General features: G+C 39.1%; 1 non-coding gene across 1 annotated transcript; it reads left to right on the top strand.

Annotated features, from left to right (window-relative positions):
• Window positions 1-22,523: 22,523 nt before the first annotated feature.
• LOC144381439 (U6 spliceosomal RNA) lies at window positions 22,524-22,631 on the top strand. The gene has a single exon (XR_013446687.1). It is a non-coding gene; the product is annotated as a U6 spliceosomal RNA (small nuclear RNA).
• Window positions 22,632-23,782: the final 1,151 nt, after the last annotated feature.

Raw genomic sequence — 23,782 nt, 5'->3', positions numbered from 1 at the left:
TTCTTGTCCCAACTGGCTTGAGATTTTAATGAAAAAAATCAGAGGGCCTGTTCCTCAAGGAAGAGCTTTGACAGAATCAATTGTAGAGGATACTTTCCCTATTGTCATGTTGCTAATCAACTTACATCTCTTATACAAGCATCTAAATGCTGTAAGTGACTCTGAAATTTAATGGATCACCAAAGTATTCAGTTGAGGATTCCATCTGACAAGGATGCAGAGTTTTAAACCTATTGTAGTAAGTAGTAGAAGACAGTGGACCTCAGATCCTCATTCCTATGACTCTCTTTGCAGTAAATATTTCTGGAGGTGCACACATGTTTTCAGATCTCTAGGACTCATTTAGCCCAGTGACTGTCAAAGTTTTACCAAGAATTTCTTCTTTTGGATTAAGGCTCAAATTTTCATTTGTTATAATCACAAACTTTATTCTTCTCAGTTTACGAACATATGGCTAAATCAGTGTAGCGTAATACATTTATCGATATTCTTCATATCATTTGAAATGCATATAGAAAAAAAAAACCCAGAAGTTACAGTTAAATATTTTTAAAAATTTTGCTTTGGCTCCTCATTAAAATGGAAACGTATTAATTTTGCTCACAGATTTTATTATTATCAGGAGACATCCATCTACTTTCGGATTTACTAGAGAACTTCTTTCCTTTGCTTATAATCATTTTATTAGTTACTGTGGACAATATCTCTGAGATATAGGTTGCTATTGTTATCTTAATTTTATGGTTACTACATTTAATCTATTTTATGCTTATCTCTGGTCTCCAGTTTAGGGCAATATACATCCTGGCAAAAAGTGTCTGCAACTTTCCCACATTCCTGTGATGTAACCCAGGCACTTTGTCCCATATTTGACAAGAGCAGCCTCCTCTGAACCATACTTATCTCCATAGGCATGATGATCTCTGCAGGTCTTCTAGGTGTGAAGTTATAGCACGCATTTATTGCCTCAAGTAAATATTAGCAACAGGCTGTGGTTGAAAGTACCCCGAGTGGGATTTTATTCTTTAGCATTCAGTGATGAGGAGAGTCCTTGTATGCCGGCCTGGCTCTATCAGAGACTTTCAATCAGGTGTCCTCCCCCTATTTTTTTTCCATACTCTGACATAGAAGTTCTCACGTGTTCATAAACGAATTAGAAGTTCTCAAATACAGAGAAGGGCGATAAAGGGAAAAGTAGGCGACCTGAGAAGCAGCATGGAAAAGGGTTTGGAGCCCACCCTCTGTAGCCAGATGGCCTGAGTAGTATCAGACTTTGCCATTTATAGCCGGGTATCTTGGGAAAGTTACTTTAGCTTATTGTGTCTCCATCTGTAAAAGGGGGATTAAAAGAGAGTTTATCTTATAGAGGTGTTCTAAAGATTAGATACATTAGCATTTGCAAAGCACCTAACATGATATGTAGCACAGAGAGTGATGTATAAACAGATAAACAACAGGTATTCTGGGTGATTGGAATGGATGATGGAGAAATAACTGGTTACAGTTGTAGGATTTTTTACCACCTTAAGAATTTGAATCAATTTTAATATAGAAATCTGTGTAGAAAAATCAAGGCTCCTATATTACCTACGCTTCATTCCTTTGTTATTTTAGGCCATTAATTAGACAGTGGCAAAGAGAGCAAATGGTTAAGTTTGATATGCTGGAATGGTTACTGTAAGAGACAAATACTCTTCTTGCCAGGAGATAACTAAGTCCATCTTGTAAGTAAATATGAAAATAATGCTTACTACTTGCTCTAGGAATCTTCTGGGCAATTCTACAAAATTCTCTGCCTGTCAATTCCTATAAATAAGTTGCTAACAACTGGCTAATGAGTGAGTCATTATGTACATTAGCAGTCTTTACCTGCAGAAGGGGAACACCCTTTTCCAAAAACTCCCTCTTCACTCAGGTGTGGCAAGGCCTGAAACATTTGTCCATACTTTTTTTTTTTAAAGATTTTATTTATTTATTTGACAGAGCGAGAGAGCACAAGCAGAGGGAGCAGGAGAAGGAGAGGGAGAAGCAGACTCCCCACTGAGCAGGGAGCCCGATGCGGGACTCGATCCCAGGACCCTGGATCATGACCTGAGCCGAAGGCAGACACTCAACAACTGAGCCACCCAGGCACCCCCATTTGTCCAAACATTTAATTAGCATTTTGTCTTTCAGACATTTTGTAACCATTTGAATTAGGTTTCTAAACCAGTAAATCTCTAGACAAGTATTTTATGAACAGAAATACCACATCAGTGTCAAAAGCCACAAAGAGGGGGCGCCTGGGTGGCTCAGTCATTAGGCGTCTGCCTTCTGCTCGGGTCAGGTTCCAGGGTCCTGGGATCGAGCCCCGCATCGAGCTCCCTGCTCCGCGGGAAGCCTGCTTCTCCCTCTCCCACTCCCCCTGCTTGTGTTCCCTCTCTCGCTGTGTCTCTCTCTGTCAAATAAATAAATAAAATCTTTAAAAAAAAAAAAAGCCACAGAGAGAGTGTACCAGGGTTAAACTACTTTTTTCATCTTCTCATTACAGCACGGCATAATCTGTCCTAAAATATCTGTTTGCGTGAAAACAAACAAACTATGGTTAAATTTAAATCTCTGATGAAAAAAAGCATGGCTGTGAAGCAAATGAAGTCTGAAAATATATTTTAAATAGTCAAAAACAAAACTATTATATTCCAGTTCGAAAAATATATCTTGAACGTGTAAATTTCAGTTCCTCTCTTGGCAAAGTCTATTTCATCCTTACTACTTCATTTTCCATAAGCATATTCCCCCAAATACTAGAAATGCTGAAGGTCTCTGACTAGTTACTGTTTTTTCACTTTTAAAACAGGCATACAATTTTTTTTTTTTTTTGTAATTTGAATGTGCAGCACTGTTGTAATGAAATCCTTCTCAGTTACAGGCTTGCGCATTTATACACAGTGAAGAGAAAGACAACTAGTATCATCTAATGTATATTTTAAATTTGTTTGTGGTGCTGTGAAAGACAATATATGCCTTGTATATATGTGTAATATGTGAACATCTTCACTGATTCAGTGTAGACACCATAAGCTGGGGGATGAAATCTCTTAGCCAGTCCAATGAAGATATCAGTACTCTCTAACAGCGAACGATATCGACTCTACAGGCCTCAGTTTAGCCCTCAGAGATCAGAGCTGGGTAAATCCATCCGGTAAAAATGCACACAGTAAGAGAGATTACATGAAGGATTGGCCTACTGCCATGAAGCATGTCAGAGAAATTCCACAATGGCAAGATGTTAAGCTGAATTACCAGGGGTATCAAGTCTCTGCTGCTTTTTGACCCCAGTCCACGGGCAACTGAACTATCCCCAGACTATCAAGTAAAGGCCTAGGAACCTACTGGGAAGGAGTCCAATTTTGCACACCTGGAAAATCAACACACTCAAAGAAACACACACACACACACACACACACACACACACACAAAAACCCCTACTGCTTTTGTGAAAGAAACTAGAAGCCTGATTTCCAATTGGTTATTTTTTTAAAATGCCCACATATATGCTAAGTTGCTAAGTTTATATTTAAGTGAGAGACTCAAACTAGCATTCAAACACTCAAAGTGTAGAGAAGCTACAGTAAAACCTCATAAATTATAACAAGTGATTCTGTCAAAATACAACTCTTTATTTAGGTGATAGAAAATATAGGTAACACAAAACATAAATAGGGTGTTTGGAAACCTCATTGGTTAGTTGCATATTGGAATACACTATGCAAAGTTAATTTACACTTGGTAGTAAGAGTGTTCAGTGTAGATGTTTGTTAAATGTTCTGACATATAGGACAATTTGGAGGGTTTTTCTGTGGCAGCCACAAGATTTACTGAAAAAAAGATGGCTTCTGGAAGACTAAAATGCTCACCTTTCATTCAAATAAACGGTTTAAATCTAAATCCATGAGAATGTGTGCCTTTATTTTAATAAACGTATTATGAAATTTCAGTATATTTCTTTAATCAAAATGGTATAATCTTAGTCTTGTGAGAGTGATTTCTCCTAAGCTGCAGAGATATTAATTACAACTATGACGTTAACTTGCTGTTCCATTTAACTGCCTATGTCACAGAGCTAAATATTACCAGAGTATGACAATTATTCAGAAGAAACTCCTCTTTGTTGCTGTGAGATTTAATTGCTGAAATTGAAGAGCCCAAATCACTAGGCGTGTTTTATGCTATCAAACTACAGATGCTCTCCGTGTCGTACCCTGCAGCAACTTTGTAGGCATTCCATATGGCTAGCAGAGCTATTAACAAGTACACACAAAAAGTTGTGGGATGAAGTAAAACCGAATAATTCAGACAATTGATTTATGTGCGATAAGTGTCACTCAAGAAATTTTATATTATTTTAATTAAATAATTGTACGGTGACTTTTAATTCCAGCTATATAAGTCATTGAATGATGGTAATTTTGAAATTAGGTTAAGAAACATAAAAATCCACAGTCTTCCAGAGATAATGTATATTTTTTTTAGATCTTGGGCTGGTAAATAAGCTCTAATTTTAACTTATGCAGGTAGCTACTTGTTAATATAAATAGAACGTGATATTAAGCATATAATTCTATATAATGGAGAGTTACAGGAGTTCAGATAATTGTGCCAGTCTTATCAAATACAATCTGTGAAACAAGAAATTTGAATAGATGGATAGACATATAGTCAGAAGGCCTGGTGTGTTTGGAAAAGAGCACAGGACTTGAAATCAGAGGCACTGAGGTTTGGGATCTGTTCACTCACTTTGCATTAAACCTTGAGCCAATTATTTCGCCTCCTGAAGCCTAAATTTCTTTATTGTGGACATTTGGGAAACGGGCTACCTGATCTTTCAACTCCACTCAGCTTTATGATTTTCTGATTCTGTTCACCTCCTATTTTGTATGTGTATCTCATCAAGAGGGATGGTGAGGATGGGAACAATAAGGTCATGCTAGATGAGAGGCTGTCATAGAGAAACATAATGTTCTGAATGCACTTAACTCTTGCTGGCCCGGACAGATTTCTTCCCAGATTCCAGAACTATTATGAATGATCTTTGAGGAAAAGTAGAAAACATCCATGATACCAGGCAAATAATCTCCCTTTTTACTACCCAGAGGAAAGAAGGCAGCTGTCAGAGAGAGATGGAGATACTTGCTCAAGATTCTCGGGAAACCAGGACACCCTTCCTGCCCTCGGGTCCCATAAACCAACTGGAATCCTTCCTTCGAAGTCTTTTCTGTGTTTAAGCTGGGGCCGAGGGTGTTGCTGCTTACAACTGAAAATATTTAGTCAAAGACTTTCAATAGCAAAGTGGATGAACACCGTGAATAGCTCTTTTACAATGGAGAAAAGAGACACAGGGAAATAAATATTTTCTACCTCACTAAAGCATAAAGCAGTGCAATAGAAACAATGAGAAATCCTTCTTTTGCCTACCAGACTGGCAAAGATTAAAATGCTATCCCCAGATTTTGCAAGAGAGAGAAAAATAGGCCTGTTGTTGGATGTATAAATTACCATAAACAATATGGAGAGAAATTAGGTAACATATATCAAAACATAAATTGTGTATATCATTTAAGCTAGCATCTCACTTCTAGAAATTTATATAAAGGTGATATTTGTGCAAGTTCAAAAAAGATTTTTGCTAAAGAATCTTGATTGCAGACTTTAATAAAACAATATTTTGAAATAACAATTATCAATAGAGGGAAGGTGATACATTATAGACTACCATCTGATGAAATAGTTTATTACTTTAAATAATTTGATACATTTTATTCATCTATTTATTATTGTCTATCTCATCTCACTAGCATATGACCTTCATAAGGCAGAGGCTTTGTCATTTCAGTATTTTCCCACACCTAAACCAGGGGCTTTATAAATGTGGTTGAATGAATGAATGAATTGAAAAGGGCAGAGTCCAGATATGAAAATGTATTCATGAACTTCTGTTGAAAGAAGAAAAACAACAAAAGAAACTTCCAGCCAATAATTGAGAGACATGAAAATAAAGATGAAATGAACAAATTAAAAATAAGAAAAATAGTTAACAGAATCTCAAAATTTCCATGGAAGTTTGTTTTTGGATTTTAACAATGGGATTCCAAAATTCATCTGAGAAAACAGTTGGGTGGTGTTAGCTATGAAACTTTGGAAAAGAAGATTAACTGGAGTTATGTGTGAGTATGGGAAGCAGGGAGGAAGGGCTTACTCCATAAGCTATATGACATATTATTAAGTTAAAGTAATTTATGTTTTGGGCTGGCTGAAGAATCAAATGATAGGTCAATGGAATAGAATAGATTGCCCAATAATTTATATAGCCATAGGACTCTGAATCAGCACGAAAAAAAAAAAAAAAAAAAACGGAACTGAGATGATTGGAAAGCACCATATTAACTTTCTTAATTATGCAATGCATTTCAGATCAATCAAATTTTAACTGTAAAAATATGTCAAAAATACCCCCCAAACTAGAGTAGATGTACATATAGGATCCCTGGATTGGCAAGGCCTTCCTAAAGCCCAAAGGAAAAGAAGACTTTATGAAGGCAGAAAAGTAATTTTACTGCAATAATTAAAAACCTTTGAACTTGAAAATAATATAAAAAAATAGAGACAAAGTACAAAATAGAAAAACCATTTGTAATAAAGTAATAGAGGTACCAGAAACCTAACATGTAAATGAGCAAAGAGATGTCAATGTAACTCATCAAATAATATATTAAAATGGCTTATGAATATATGAAGAAGCATTTGACCTTACCAAAAATGAAAGGTACACAAATTAAACCAGATACTTTTTTCTTTGATTATATTGATTATTTATTTGATTATAAATTATAAAAAATAAAGAATAAACAATATTAGCAAGAATGGGGTAAGACATATACTCTCACACCACTTATGGAAATGTGAATTGGCAAAAACCTTCAGCACTATGGCTCAACACCTCCAAATATGCCCCCTGTTAGCACATTACTTTTAGTACTATTTATTCATTCACATTGTTCTTTAAAAGTAAATTACACAAGTATTATCTAAACATATTAAATTGTCAAAATGCATTCAAATGATGCAGAAAAGACAGAAGTTCTTCTATGCCGCTTTATCCTCATTTTCAGTAAAGTATAATGAGCCTTACTGTGTTTTCTTAGAAGTCACTTTCACTGAAATTCCTATGTAAATGGAAAAACTATATTGTTTGGCTTTGACCATTTTTTCATATATATATATGGCACGTTGACCATCTTATTCTGTGGCTAACAACCAACCACCCAAGTCTCCTTGGTTTCACATATAAAAGTATATTCTTTCCTGTGCACAACCGTGCCTCCCAGCAGTGATGCACAGATTAAGACTTCCATCATAGAACTATGGCATCTGGAACACAAATGTTCTGGGTTTCTGTTGCAAGGAAAGAATGAGATTGAGGGCCATGCAGTGACTCAGAATGCTTTAGCTCAGAATAGGCAAGCATTAATTCCATTCCCAGCTCATTGGCTAAAAGTAGTCATATAGCCCCATGAGCAGACAGCTAGCTGGGGAATGTGGTGGAACAGATATTTGATATAGATAGTATTTGTAGTAAATATTTCTGCTATAATAGTGTATGTACTGTTTCCTTCACAGCATGGAAGTCTCAGGGTGGTTGGAGTGGTGGCTGGCTTCCTATAGACCAAAGCAGAGGCTGCAAGCTGCTTCTGACCTACCATGTCAGTATGACGTCATCACGTTGTGACTCAGTAGTGCTCAATGGGACAATCAGATGATCAAGTTCTTTTTGACAAAGATCTGACGAGTGGGTAAAGGCCAGCGTTAGATAACTAAAATACACTGGCTTCTGTATCAGGTGAAAGCAAATTGCTTTTGGTTATCTCAGTTATTGGAGAACAGAAAAAACACAATTTCCAAATTATTATTAGATCAATAACAATACATTTCCCATTCTCCAAAACCCCTATGTCTTCTGCACAGGCCAAGCAGGAAAGTTAAATGGAGGAAGTGATAAGAATCATCATTCTGACATTTGTCAGGTTTTTTGAAGGTGACACCACTGCTTGCAATTTGCCAGGGATAAAGTATGTCCTTGAATTTCTATTTTGGCACAAATATGTAAATATAGAGGCTTCCAACTGGACTTTCTATTATAAGAGTTCACATTCCATCGGTCTCATAACCAGTGTCAATCCTGTGAATCACCTAGTAACTTAGATAAGATTCCCTGGAAGACAGAGCCTGAGGGAAACAGGAAAAAGGGAAAATGAATCAGCAAGGAAGGGAGAACAAACGCAAAGGGAGTATTATTGGACCAGCCACCACTTCTGCTTCTACTGCTTCTGCTGTTCCTGCTGTTCTGCATTGTCTTCATTCTGAATCAACTTCAAAGTTACAGAAAAATTACAAGACCAGAACAGGGACTTTTCTTCTCCCTAAGTTAGCTGCAAGGAAATTGCCAGCATAATGTTTGTTACACTTAAAGGCGAGTGTCTCCTTCTAACCAACACGCAGTCCTACACAACCATGACCCAACCATCAAAACCAGGAAAGATTCATTGCAGGTACATGACTGACATCTAATCCCGAGACGCCATTCCGTGACGCCAGCAGGTCCAGCTGCTATATGCTTTAGAGCCAGAGGATCCCATCTGTCGTCTCCTATTGCCATTAGGTCGCCATGTTTCTGTCCTCCTTCAGTTCGGAGTAGTTCCCCAGTCTTTCCTTGATTTTCATGGCCATAACATTTTTGAAGATTACCGGCCACTTATCTTGTAGAATGTTCCTTAATCTGTGTCTGATATTTCCTCGTGATTCGATTCAGATTAGGCATCTTCTGCAGGAATATCGCAGAAGTGACACGGTGTTCTTTTTATTGCATCTTATCAAATGGTGCCCGTTTTCGTTCGTTTGTTGGTTGTGGGGTTTTTTTGGTTTGTTTGTTTGTTTTTTTTTTGTATAATGCATCTTTATTTTATCATTTATTTATTTTTAAAATGGTGTGCAACTTTATTGGTGAGGTTAATTTTGATCACCTGATTTAGGTGGTGTCTGTCAATCTTCTCCAGATTAACGTTTACACTCTTTACACTCCATAATTCATAAGTATGTTATCAGTTACTTTGAGATAATGTAATTACTCTGTTCCTCGTCAAATTAAAAATGTTTTCATTTATGTGTTCTATCAGCCTAGACTCTGGGTTTGTTTTATTCAGAGGGTTATAATTCATTACTGTTATTTATTTTGTTGCTAAAGTTGTGCCAGATTTAGCCAGTGTTATGTGCCTTCAAGCTGGCTTATGTGGCTTGGTGAAACATCTTCCCCTTTAAAGAACTTTATTTTTTGGCACAATAAGATGTTCTAGGTCTGTCTTGTACTTTCTTGGCCCCCGCCTGTGCATTAGCCATTCTTCCAAGGAGGCCTGTCTTCTTATAGTGAAGAATGATATCTAAAAAGCAGTATCTGGGCCCTAGGCATATGTTTTGCTATTGGAAGGCTGTAGGTCCTAGGCTCTCTCAGTGGCCAGAGCTAGAAAACACACACGTGCACACACACACACACACACACATGCATACACATCTGTATCTCCGTATAAAGCTTCAAAGCCATGATTTCATCCCCATATTTCAAATTTAATCCAACACCACAGAGGTTAATCTAGTTTTCTATGTTTATAACTCCCGTCTCTGACAGTGAGAAACCTGGCTCCATCATCTTAATATATATGCTTGAGCAATCTTCTTGTCTGTAAGCCATCTTATGTTACTGCCCCCCTCCTGCCTCCCCCCCCCCCACCGCGCCATGTGCTCTCCTCATTGCTGGCTCCAGCACTCTACTCTGGCCCGCATAGGTCCCCTTCTTCCTCCTCAGCCTCTCCCCCATCCTTCCCAGTGTAGATGCCTATCTTGCCCAGCCCCAGTGAAAGGATTTTGGATGGAATTGTTTAGGAAGAGAATAAAGAGAGAGGAAAGGGAACAGGAGAGGAAATGGGAAAGAAAGGGAGAAGAGTGAAAGGTGGGAATAGAAAACATAGGGAAAGAGGAAAAGAGGAAGCTGGATGCTCCAGCATTTTTTTTTTTAAGATTTTATTAATTTATTTGTCAGAGAGAGCACAAGCAGGGGGAGTGGGAGAGGGAGAAGCAGGCTCCCCACTGAGCAAGGAGCCCGATGCGGGACTCGATCCCAGGACGCTGGGATCATGACCTGAGCCGAAGGCAGATGCTTAACCGACTGAGCCACCCAGGCATCCCGCTCCAGCATTTTTTAGCCCAATGATTGCTTGTCCAATGGGACACTGTCAGAGAGCTGTGTAAATTGTTGCAAGGCTGAACACTCTGTTCAGAGGGAGGAAGAACCCCTTCCTGTCCCCTGTCTCCCACTGGGCAAGGTGCCCCCCGGGCATCGACTACCCTGTGCATCCGGTTGCCTCGCCTGGCTTTGGCAGGCACTTGCTAGGGAAGCTAGAGGCCCCCACTATTTATATTTTATTAAATATAAAATAAAAATTTATATTTATAAAAATATAAATATATTTATATAAATAAATAAATATTTATTTATTTTATAAATAAAATAAAAGATTTTATTTATTTATTTTAGAGAGAGTGAGAGCACGCAATGGAGCGCAGAGGGAAGGGAAGAGGGGGAGGGAGAGGAGGAGGGAGAGGGAAAAGCAGACTCTGCGTTGATCACAGAGCCCCATCCGGGGCTGGATCTCATGACCCTGAGATCATGACCTGACCAGAAACCAAGAGTCAGATGCTTAACCCAACTGAACCACCCAGGAGCTCTAGGTGATGATATTTTAAGCTTCCTTCTTTAATGTAGCTTAATTTGTAGTTAATACTTAAACCAAAGCAAACCAAAATAAAACAACTAAAACCACATGGGGGGGGAATAAAACAAACCTAAGTGTCAATTTGCAGTCATACTATTCCTGATATCAAAATGCCATGGAAGAGATGTAACACTCTCCTACATATGTGATCTGCTAAAACCATAAAGTCAACCTAATTTTTACAATCGTTCTGAACACCTCTATACTCCTAGTCTTGGTTTTCTTGGTTTCCAGAATGCAGCATCTCATACCAGGTGTCTCCCAGGTTTGCATATCCTCATGGACTTCATTATCAAGAATGAGGTGAATGCAGAAATCTGCTTCTAGCAAAGGACAATCCCCTGAACATATGCATGAATAGCGTCTGGAGGGCAGGGGTGATCATAAGCACACATGACGACAAGGGTGGGTCGGAAGAAAGCCAAAATGCCTTGGTGTCCTGCAGTCTTGCCAAGCATTCACAGCTGTTGTAGAGAAGTTCCACACACCCACAGCTTTCCTCGGAGCTACTCTGGGCTTAGAGAACAGAATGGTGTGAGAGTGTAAACTCACAATGGAAGGAAGGCACAACACATCCTTTCTTGTTGCCTTAACATAGACTCTGTTGATGTTACAGGACCTCACCCTATTCTCACAAACCTGGCAAACAAACAAAAAACCCTCAAAACATCCTGGCTCACCTGGTGTTTTTCTCTCTCTTTTTTTTTCCTTCTCTCAAGTATATTCAAGTTTGGGAGGTGATTCAGACTTGTCAGTCGGGAAAAAAAAGTTGGTGGTATCCCTCCTGCTCAAGGCGGTGTAACTGACACAAGAAATCCACACACATTTGAGGACTATATGCAAAATGGCTGATCTGCAGGAAGAGGAGAGAAGAAACATAAAATAAATGTATTCCTATTTGGAATACTTCTTTAAAAACTAAGTGGTTCTATTTAAAAGCTTAGCGTTCAGGGATGTCTAGGTGGCTCAGTCAGTTAAGCGTCTGCCTTCAGCTCAGGTCATGATCCCAGGGTCCTGGGATCGAGTCTCACATCAGGCTCCTTGCTCAACAGGGAGCCTGCTTCTCCCTCTGCCTGCCACTCCCCCTGCTTGTGCTCTCTCTCTCTCTGACAAATAAGTAAATAAAATCTTAAAAAATAAATAAATAAATAAATAAAAGCTTAGCGTTCGTAAATGCAGTTAAGCATCACTGACATGGATGACAAGGCCCGTAATAAATTACAGAAAATACTTGGAAGAAAAGCAGGGTTCTAACTTTAAGTACTTACAGTACTCATGCTAATAAACTCCTCCTAAAGAAGGATCCCTCTAGAAAATTGTTTTGTTGTTTTGAGGTATAATCAGCAGCATTATCTTAATTAATTAATTAAATTTTTTTGTGTGCCCAAAAGGTGATTTTATTAAAGCATGGGGACAGGACCTGTGGGCAGAAAGACCTGCTGGCAGCATGATCTTAATTTAAAAAGCTATATGTTAAAGTCATTAGAATAGTTTGCAGTAATTAAGTAGGTTTAAAATGTCTGCAGATGTGGTATTTCTACTACTAATTTGCTCACCAAACCTTTTTTTGTAGATTGGTTGAGGAAAACTTTTAGCTCAAGGCAATGGATAAGAATTACAAATTAGAAGAGTTATAAATTAGTGAGATATATTACACTATGTGAAAGAGAGTTTCCACCGGAAATAGGGTGTTGAACTCGGCAAGTCAGAAGTTAGGATAACTTTAGGGGAAAGGGAAAAGAACCCACAGTGATTGAGTGGGATTTAAGGGAGAGGAAATTGGGGAGGTGAGTAATAGTGAGATCGGAGATAGGGACTGAAAACGTTGGCCAATGATGGCCATGAGTTTCTCTCCAGGGGATGAAGCTCTGCAACTTAAAGCTGATGACAATTGCCAAAGTCCAGAAGAGTCATTTTTTGTAGAGAACACGGAAGAGAGCTGGCTGAAGAAATTAAAGTGTTGCCAGTTCAGGTTGAAAACCATAAGGTCACAACAACAAAAAAGGACCAATGATAGGAAATCAAAACCAAACAAAAAAATCATGTTAACACATCTGGGACCTGTATCTGTTAAGGCAAGCACCTGATTCAAATCTTGTTCTCTCTGTCCCATTTTAGCAATCTTCTCCCTATACCTAGTCGGTAGCTTCCTTCTACGTCAGCATGTTAGGTGAGGTGACCCTGTTTCAGTCCTTCCGCCTCTCAGTGCTCAGCAGCAGACCCCAGTCTCGTCTTCTGAGAACTAGTCATACAGCAAACTTGGCAGCCATAGCCCTTGCTAGATAAGGCAGTTCATTGTTCAGACTCCAAACTTTAAATCAGTTCTTAATAAACTAAATATTAATTTGTGATTAGCTGTGATTGGACAATCACAGGATTTGGCGGGGGGGGAGGGGAAAGGATATGAATAAAAGGAGGAAAATACAGATGTAAAATTAACTGGGCAAGGTGTTTTGTGCGAGCGGAAAAAACATTCATTTTAATCTGATCTTGGTCAAAGGGCCATTGTTTTCTTTCTAAAAGTTAACTGCCCATTTAAAACAAGATCTTGTTGAGTCAAGATCCATTAACTGGTTATGTTCAGATATGTACTGGATTTAAATATCTTTAAGGTGTCAGTGAAGAAAGGTTATATTAAGCCTGGTAACAGTATAAGATTAAAGAATGAGTATTTACTTGTGAAAATAAAATATTTTAACATCTCTTCAAGAATTCCATAGGTCTTTCTAGCATACAAAACTGATATGCCTGTTTAAAAAAATAAAATCCTGCACACCAAAGTCCTGTATTCAACAGGAAATAACAGCAATGCTTCTTGTCAGTTTCATCTACTCCAGCGTGTTTCACACACTGAATGTATTAGCCTCACCAGTGCCGAGATTCGCAACCGCAGCAGCTTCTTGGTCTGACCGCGATTGCTTTTAAAGTGCTATTCTTCAGAGATTCTAATTTAACTGGTGGAAGTGGGGCAGGCTTACATATTTCTTGGGTTAAGGTCTCCCCAGATGATTTCAATGGATCCGAGAACACTATGTGAGTAAATTGTGAAGCAAATTACTTGGTCATAACGCAGCATTTTAAAAATGAAATACAATATGTTTGCAGGAAAGGTAATCTTAATTTGTGAAACTTTTGGGCTGGCTATGTTGGTGTCAGTGTGTGGATATGAGTATTTACTTGGTTGCTATATAAAATATGTTTTTGACTGGAACACGCTCATCACTGGAACCAGTCTTCTATTCACAAATGAATGAATGAAGTTTCTATAAACTTATTTTTCTATTCATAAGGACCTTCCTATGAAACTAAAGTGACTTTTAGTGTATAGAGGTTAGGAACACAGATTCTGAAGCTAAACGAACTGAGTTTGAATCCCATATCTGCTCCTGACCTTATGATTGTGGGCAAATTCCTCAATCTCTCTGACCTCAAATTCTTCAACCAGAGAGCAGAGAAAATAACAGTTCTACCTGATAGGATTGTTGTGAGGATAAAACAAGTTTGTATATATCACAACAGTCCAGTATAGTTGGTAATATGTAAATATAAATATGTTTTTATTAAGTAAATAAAATTAAAATAATTCATTTGGACCTTCATTGAAAGAAACAGCTAAACTTTATTCTGGGTCACAGTACATTTCAGTATCAAAAAGACATACATAGTCAAAGCAAGGGAATTATAATGAATAATCTGCTGGAGAAAGAGGTGCAAAAGTCAAACCTAATTTCCTATTAAACTGGTTGGGAGAAGAGGTCCTAGAAATGGACTGAATGTGTTCTCAGTTGATGTCTATGTAAAAAACTTTTAAATTCACTTGTATCTTTACATGGAACACCTTAATATTTAATAATGAAATGATTTATGTCCCTATTTCAGTCAAAATTTCATAGGATCCACTGCCTTTTGAATGTTGCGTGAACATCTTAAAATCTTTTAATGCACCTATTCTCCTAACCAAATGAAGTTTCCCTGGAAGATATTTTCTTTAGCACTTTTGATGTTTCAATTTAAGCACAGGAGTAGGAGCGGTGAAAAAAATGTCCGTTTCTGTAGTCACTTGGGTAGATGGCAATTTTGGATTAGGGAAATTATAGGCTCCATGATAAATATTTCAGGCTGCCGAGTACAATGAAAAGTAATTAAAGCAGCTATGACAACAGGTGCTGTATGGGGGAAATGGTGCCTTTTATCATGAGGTTGTGGGTGCATGTGCTAAATGTGCTCATCATTTTCTCTTTTCTATTATTCACTGAATACCCTGGGGAGATTATTCTATTGCCAGCATTTATAGGATATAATGAAACCACATTAAATATGTATCTGATTGCTACCAACTGTGTGGAAAGCGTATGCTAACTATGGCTATGTACAGTGCGTTGGAGTCAGGGACCAGTGAAGTTCAACTTCACTGCGACTTCTTTGTGCTTGACCCACGGGCCTTCACTGTTTCACTGACCTTTAAGTCAAGCATCAGATATCTTTTTGTTTGTTTGTTTGCTAAATGAAAACTCGAAGAGGGTTGTAATAAGATATATACTTCTTTTAGACCTAAGTGTTTCCATAAAGGGAACTCCTTAACATATGGCATGTGAACAGCCGCGATGGAAAAATGATTTTAATCTTATCAGTTTTAATTACATATTTCTTTGGAATATTAAGCACCATATTTCACCACACATCTCTATTTTAACACCCATCAAACTCGTAGGCTTCTGAATGGCTAAGATTAACAAATCAGGAAACGACAGATGTTGGCGAGGATGTGGGGAAAGGGGAACCCTCCTACACTGTTGGTGGGAATGCAAGCTGGTGCAGCCACTCTGGAAAACAGTATGGAGCTTCCTCAAAAAGTTGAAAATAGAGCTACCCTACGACCCAGCAATTGCACTACTGAGTATTGACCCCAAAGATACAAATGTAGTGATCCAAAGGGGTATGTGCACCCCAATATTTATAGCAGCAATGTCCACAATAGCCAAACTATGGAAAGAGCCAAGATGTCCATCAACAGATGAAAGGATAAAGAAAATGTGGTATATATATATATATATATATATAATGGAATATTATGCAGCCATCAAAAAACCCCAAAATCTTGCCATTTGCAATGATGTGGATGGAACTAGAGGGTATTATGCTAAAAACTTTCTTTTCTTTAAGGTTAACACAGATAAAATTTCTAATCTCATACTTTCCACTTATATAGAAGACGATTATAATTGGATGGTAATCAAACTGCTGCTTTAAATGTAGAATTAACTTATGTGTGTATTATTCCTTTTTTATTATAATGTTTCCTGTATACAAGGATGCACATTCTTCCAAGGTTAAAAAAGTTCCAAAGTCACTTCTATGTATATGTAGATCAGGACTTGTTTATAGATGGCAACTTTATCATGTATAGTTAGGTTTACTGACCTTGGAAGAAAAAAAAAGCGAATCTGATAATGTGTAGTAATCTTTAATTATTTTACTACAAATCTAATGCAATAAATTTGAAGACTAAATGTCTTAAATTTGCATACACTATTGACTATTGATTATATTCCTACAATGTTTCAAATAAATTTCCTATCAAAATACCTGAGAACTTTGGAAATGTCATATAAAATCTGATGAGAAACCGTATCTTCTATACATTGTGGCTTTGTGAATATAAGAAGATAACAAATATCTCTAAAATTTTATAAAAAAGTCTGAATCTATTCTGAGTTTGAAATCATTTATTTAAAGAAATGTTTATGGTTGAGTGCTTACTCATGCGTGGCCCTGGGTCAAGCATTTAAGACAACCAGGCTGAGTAAGGGCACTGTCGTAGATCCAAACACTTAGGAACACGTGCTTTCCTTTCCGAGTGAGAGCTGAGGGCCTATCTTCCTAACACTCTCTAGTGTTTAGAATTACTGATCTGAAAGGCAAAGATTCTCTATGGATGTAGCTCTGTTTCCCAGAGAATTCCCTGGCATATGTTTTAGAGTCAATGAGTCTCACAGTTAAGCAGGAATGGAACCACTGAGAAAAAAGGAAATTTTTATTTGAAATTGACCTAGAACTTCCTGATGCTTATAGGCATCATAGAAGAATTCTGCCATCTTTATAATCAAAAGCACTCCTGCCTTCTGGTTCATGAGAGGTTATCTTCATTCACTGACTTGAAATGTTTTTATTCATTTATTCATGTACTGAGTAATGTGCTGGGCAGTGGGGTTACAAGAGAATGAGAGAGAGACACCATTTCCGCCTGTGGAGCTTATGCACTTCTTGTTGGGAAGACAGATATGAGAGCAGCAAGTGCAAGACACAGCAACTGCTGTGGGAACAGAGCAGCAGGGTGCCTCGCACAGCCTTGAGAGGGGTGGTGGGGAGAACCCAGCAAAGGCTATCTTGATGAATTAATAGCTGAACAAAGACCCGTAAGAAGAAGTTAGGAAATTGTGGGGGCAGGGGAGAATGGAGGAAAGTGTCCTATGCTAACAGAAGAGCAAATGGTCTCTGGGAAGGACTGAAGGTGAGGAACTCATGAATTGAGAAAAAGATCTGTTTGCCTGGACCTCAGGGAGTGAGGCTGGAGGCAGAATTAGGGATTTGTAATTTGTGTTAAGAGTTAGAACTTTGGGAACGCCTGGCTGGCTCAGTCGGTTAAGTGTCTGCTTTCAGCTCAGGTCATGATCCCGGGGTCCTGGGATCGAGCCTCGCATGGGGATCCCTGCTCGGCAGGAAGCCTGCTTCTCCCTCTGTCTGCAGTTCCCCATGCTTGTGCTCTCTCTCTCTCTCCCTCTGAAAAATAAATAAATAAAATCTTAAAAAAATATTTTAAAAAAGTTAGAACTTCATACTAAGGGCAATGCAGAGCCATCTAAATGTATTGAGCAGCGCAAAGACTTTAAAACAATCACAATAATAATAAAAAAAAGGGAAAAAGAGAGGCGGCAGAGAGACACCAGTAGGAGAATGTGGCAATAATCTAGATGAAAGATTTTTGAAGAGGGAACTGTAGTGTAGCAGCAGTGGGCATCAAATGAAAGTTAAGTGAACTGTTTCAGAGTTAGTGCAGGAAGAATTTTATGCCGCTCATGTGATGAACGAGGGAGAGGGAAGAATGAAGGAGAACTTCCAGATTTCCAAGTAACTGCATGGATAGCCATGTCATTCCCTGATATAAGAGGTACACAGGAGAGAAATGGGGCTTATGAAGTTGGTTTGGAAATACTGAGCTTGAAGTGCTTCTGGAATATACTAGAAATAGTTGGACTGGAGTGATCGGTGGTCAGTGAAGCAATGAGAGTGGGCGCATGAGCTTACTTAGAAAGAGTGTGCATAGGGAGGGAGGAAGAAAAAGGCCTGAACTATAACAAAATGAAAAGCATATATAAATGCAGAGGAGCCTGAAATTGAGTTTTGGAATAGAGAACCAGAAAGCGATCCATCCAGGTTCAGGAAAATGGAAGCCGGCAGCAGAGTTTCAAAAGGAGGAAGTGACAGTAGGCATCCAGTGGTGCTGAGGGGCCAAATAAGGTCAGTATGAGTATTTACACTTGTTCATTTGATTAAGACATAGAATATTTTGTTGATTTGCCAAGCACGTATATAATTTCTGTATTTTTGTGTTAGGTGCAGCAACTTTTTCGCTCTTCCAGTGCCGTGATGTTCTAAGTACTGTGCTAGGCATTTTAGGTTATATTAGTTTATATGATTTTCACAATATCCCCATGATCTGGTAATATTATATCAATTTTACACACAAGGAAGTCAAGCTTATGAAACTCGTTTTGAGCCACAGATACTTATTCTTGGATGCAGGTTTGCTTTTTCGCTCTATACCACGCTGCCTTGTGGGAGTTCTGACCCAATACCTGAGGATGTGGTGTCAAGTCATATCCATTTCAAGGTTATCCCTAATCTCTTTTGAGTCAAGTTTGTGCCAGCACCTGGTTCCCACCTTATAACCCAAGTTTGACTTCAGTGTTATCGTTCTCTGTCCAAGTGTTGTCTTGGAAATCTGCCTAGAGCAGGGTTTCTAAACAGCACCACTATTAAAATTTTGAGCCAGATAATTATCTCTGGTGGGGGGCTATCCAGTGCATTGTGGGAAGTTAAGCAGCATCCCTGGCTTCTACACACTAGATGCCAATTGCATGCCCCACCCCCAAACGGTGACAATAAAAAAAACGTCTCCACACATTGCCAAATGTCCCTGGGGGCAAAATGGCTCCCAGTTAAGAACCACTAGCCTAGAGCCACAATCCATTTAAGCCTGATGCTCTGCTGGGGCGCCTGGGTGGCTCAGTCGGTTAAGCGGCTGACTCTTGATTTCAGCTCAGGTCATGATCTCAGGACCTGGGGTCGAGCCCTGTGTTGGGCTCTCTGCTCAGCAGGGAGTCTGCTTCTCCCTCTCATTCTCCCTCTGTGCTCTCCCCCTCTCTCTGTCAAATAAATAAATAAAATCTTTAAAAAAAAAAAGGACTGATGCTCTGCCTCACGCTTACCAGCCTTTTCTCTCTTCCATGCCACTAAAGAAACTGGAATCCAGTTCCTGACCACTGGGCAAGTTGTTATGATGCCCCTATCCAATCACCCCGGCCCCTGATTTAGATTCTAAGTAGCCTTCTCCTGGATATACTGCCACTGGGTCCCCTCTGCCTGCGGAGAAAAATGTGTTACACCACCTGAAACCTCCTGCCTGGTGGCCTCTGCCACATCTGTGTCGACCCCAGCCTGTTGCTCAACTGCATTTCTTTTTCATTCCTACAGCTGAGTGACTGCCTCTGTAAAATCAAGTGTAAGGTCTAAATACCCTCTTTCTGTTTCTTCTGCTTTAGTTAACTAGGTAGTTGCTGTCCATATTCTAAGACATGAGCCTTGGAACACTAATAATGACCCAAAAACATGTTTCAGGGGGAGGGGATAGCAACTCTCAAGGCAATTTCCAAAGCATCTCTACTTTCCTTTAAAAAACAATCACACTAAGAGGCTCCTGGGAAGATGGCGGAACAGGAGGACCCTGGGCTCACTTCTTGCTGCGTGGCACCCACATTGGCATAAATAACCCAGAAAGCAGCAGAACAGACTCTCCACAGCCCGGCATAGACAAGAGGCCACAGTGAAACAGATCCACCCCCTCCGATTGCTCTTGGCAAGATCCCATCAAAGCGGTGCCACAAGCCTGGCAGTGTGCGCGCAGCCCAGACAAGGGCCAGCACCACTCCAAAGTGAGTCCTGTCCCAGGGAGAGGGGAAGATAACCACACACCAGTCTGACTGTGACCCCAGCAGTGGGCTGGGGGCAGGCAGCTGGTCTGACTGCAGGCCCCACCCACCAACAAAAGCTTCTCAGGGGACAACACAGGGACAGTGCCTGCAGTTTGGTGCTCCTGCATCTCTGGCAAACACCTGGTCTGACTCAACTCAAGCCCAAGGCAGCCCCAGACCGGCCCACTAACACCATGGGCACCAGACTCTGCCCACAGCAGGCAGAGCGCCATCACAGGTTGGACTGAAAGCAAACACAGCAACACACATAGGAGACACCCCCTGAAGCACCGTTTTCTGGTGAAAAGGAGACATTGTGCTGCAGGACCTCTTATTCATAAAGTCACTACTTTCAAGTGCAAGAGACATAGCTGAATTTCCTAAAACACAGAAACAGACACAGCAATAGACAGGATGAGGAGACAGAAGAATATGTCCCAGATGAAAGAGTGGAACAAAATCAGAGCAGGAGACCTAAGCAAAATGGAGGTAAGTAATATGTCTGATAGAGAATTTAAAGTAATGCTCATAAAGATACTCATTGGACTTGAGAAAAGAGTGCAGGACCTCCATGAGACCCTCCACCAAGAGATAGGAGACATAAAAAAGAACCAATTAGAGCTATTGGACTCACTAAATGGAAATAAAAATAGACCACCTGGAATAAAGAGCAAACAAGAGGAAGTAGAAGAACAGATCAGCCACCTTGAGGACAGAGTAATGGGAAATAATCAAGCTGAGCAGATGAGAGGGGAAAAAAATACGCAAAATGAGAAGAGACCCAGGGAACTCAATGACACTGTCAGGCATAACAGGGATGGGGATCTCAGAAGGAGAAGAGTGAGAAAAGGGGACAGATTTGTCTGAAGAAATAATAGCTGAAAACTTCCTGAATCTGGGGAAGGAAAGAGAAATCCAGATCCGGGAGGCACAGAGAGCCCCCAACAAAACCAACCCAATGAGGTCTGCAACAAGACACAAAGTAAATAAGATGGCCAAAAGTGGTGATAAAGAGAGAATTTTAAAAGCAGCAAGAGAAAGGAAAGCAGTGACATACAAGGGAAACCCCATACGGCTATCAGTGGGTTTTTCAGCAGAAACTCTGCAGGCCAGAAGGGAGCAGCATGATCAATTCCAACTGCTAAGAGAAAAAAATCTACAGCCAAGAATACTCTATCCAGCAAGGTTTTCATTTAGAATAGAAGGAGAGAGAGAGAGTTTCCCAGAAAAGCAAAAGTTAAAAGCAAAACCAGCCACGTCCCTGTCACACATGATGCCATCGGCCTGTGGGTCCCAAATTCACAGTCCAGCCGGCCTCCTGCCCGAGTCAGCATGCATGGCCTGCCACCTACTCAATGCCAAGTCAACATGCCTTCACCTCAGATTGCCAAGGGCTCAAACTGGCACTCTTCCCCACAAATTCCAGCCCCTGGGTGCTCAAGTTTGTGCACACAACTGGGCATAATTATAACAGCAGAATGAAGCAACCCAAACAGTGACACTATTTCTGTGGAATATAGAATGGATAAAAGGAGTGTGCTAGGCTGAGAACATCTCCAACAAGCACATCAAAGAACAATACATACAGCATGATTCTGGTTAGTAAAAAAAACAAACCTGGGAAGAATAAAACAAGATGAAATCAGAGAGGGAGACAAACCATAAGAGACTCTTAAGCATAGGAAAGAAACTGAGGGTTGCTGGAGGGGAGGGGGGTGGAGGGATGGGGTAACTGGGTGATGAACATTAAGGAGGGCACGTAATGGAATGAGCACTGGGTATTCTATGCAACTGATGAATCACTGAACTCTACCTCTGAAACTAATAATATACTATATGTTAATTAATTGAATTTAAATTTAAAAAAAGGAAACCCCCCCCAAAATAAATAAAAATTAAAAGATCACATTATATGTCCAGCATCCATCAGTTCATTTAAATTCCCTTCCAAACTTTATTTTCTGTATTATCCCTTGGGGCAATGTATCAAGTAAAGTAGTACTTCATTTAATATTTAATATGCATTAAAGTGCCTTTTTTTTCTTCAAATTCTAGAGTTGCATGCTAGTTTTAGAATTAAGGACTTCAGTAAGAGAGATGGTGTTCTTTGTCATACTCAAACCTATGTCTCCAGTCTTAATGATCATCCTCATACTTCGGTTTTTCTTTTTCTATAGTTATTCAGAAGTGTTTTCGTCTTCTTGGTTATTTCAGTTGCTATAAGTTTAATACTCTCTTATTTTAGGTTTGGCAAACAAAATTGCATGCAGTGTTCCAAATGCAAATCAATCAGGGTTTTGCATTGTTTTGTGTTTATGAGTAAAGTCGTATTTTCTGTTAATAAGCATTCTTTATTTTGATTCTGATTCCAAATATTGGACTATATCGGACAATTCTATTAAAAATAGAAACGGTGCTCGCTTCGGCAGCACATATACTAAAAATTGGAACGATACAGAGAAGATTAGCATGGCCCCTGTGCAAGGATGACATGCAAATTCGTGAAGCGTTCCATATTTTTTTGAATCACAGATCTGTACCTCTGAAACAAATAATGCAATATATGTTAAGAAAAAAAAAAAGAAGAAGAAGATAGCAGGAGGGGAAGAATGAAGGGGAGGAAATCGGAGGGGGAGACGAACCATGAGAGACGATGGACTCTGAAAAACAAACTGAGGGTTCTAGAGGGGAGGGGGGTGGGAGGACGGGTTAGCCTGGTGATGGGTATTAAAGAGGGCACGTTCTGCATGGAGCACTGGGTGTTATGCACAAACAATGAATCATGGAACACTACATCAAAAACTAATGATGTAATGTATGGTTATTAACATAACAATAAAAAATTAAAAAAATAGAAATGAAACAGTTTAGTGAGATTTTCAGTTGCTGTAGTCAATGATAGTTTATGGCAAATTCCCTCCTCTATATCAAATAATTTATGTTGCTAATTTAAACAATGAACCAATTGTATCTATACATCCTGTATTTATATGTATGTATTTCTAAAATAAACATCCATCACCCAGCTATGGCCTGTAAAAAGATTATATCCTCATTATTAGGCCTGGTCTCTTTTGAAAAGGTGTAATTTTGGGTGTCAGCCATCCAGGAAAACTAAGGTATAATTGATTTAGGCAGGGGAGGGAATCCTATTGAGTATTCTTGAGGTTTTACTCTCGTAAGCCTAGATGTGATGAATCTAAGAACACTAAGGAGAATCCCTGGATATTAGGAATTAAGAGTATAAATAACACTAGTCATAACAGTTATTCTTATGAGTGAGGCAAATGAGAAATTTATTTAATTTAATCTTCACAGCAACCATAAGATGCAGGTGGGCACTATATTATCATCCCTACTTTGTAGATGGAGCCGCTGAGACAGAGTTTAAGTAATATATCCAAAGTCACTCGGGTCGTAAATGAAGAATTGGGCTATAAACTCAGGTGTGCTTAAATTAAAATTTAATTTTAACTCAAAGCCAATATATTCCTAGAAGTTTCTGCAATAGTGGCAAGCTAGCAGTGAGTCAGGAACCCTATTAGAAGATTTCTTTGGAGTACTGTCCAATAGAAATCTTGTACAAATCACATGTGTAATTTAAAATATTCTAGCAGCCACTGCAGAATAGAGTAAAAAGAAACAGATAAAAATAGTTTTATTTATTAATTT

The sequence above is a fragment of the Halichoerus grypus genome, chromosome 3 (genome assembly GCF_964656455.1).
Source record: "Halichoerus grypus chromosome 3, mHalGry1.hap1.1, whole genome shotgun sequence".
Lineage (NCBI taxonomy): Eukaryota > Metazoa > Chordata > Mammalia > Carnivora > Phocidae > Halichoerus > Halichoerus grypus.
The sequence above is the reverse complement of the archived record's forward strand: the minus strand, read 5'-3'. Positions and strand labels throughout refer to the sequence as shown.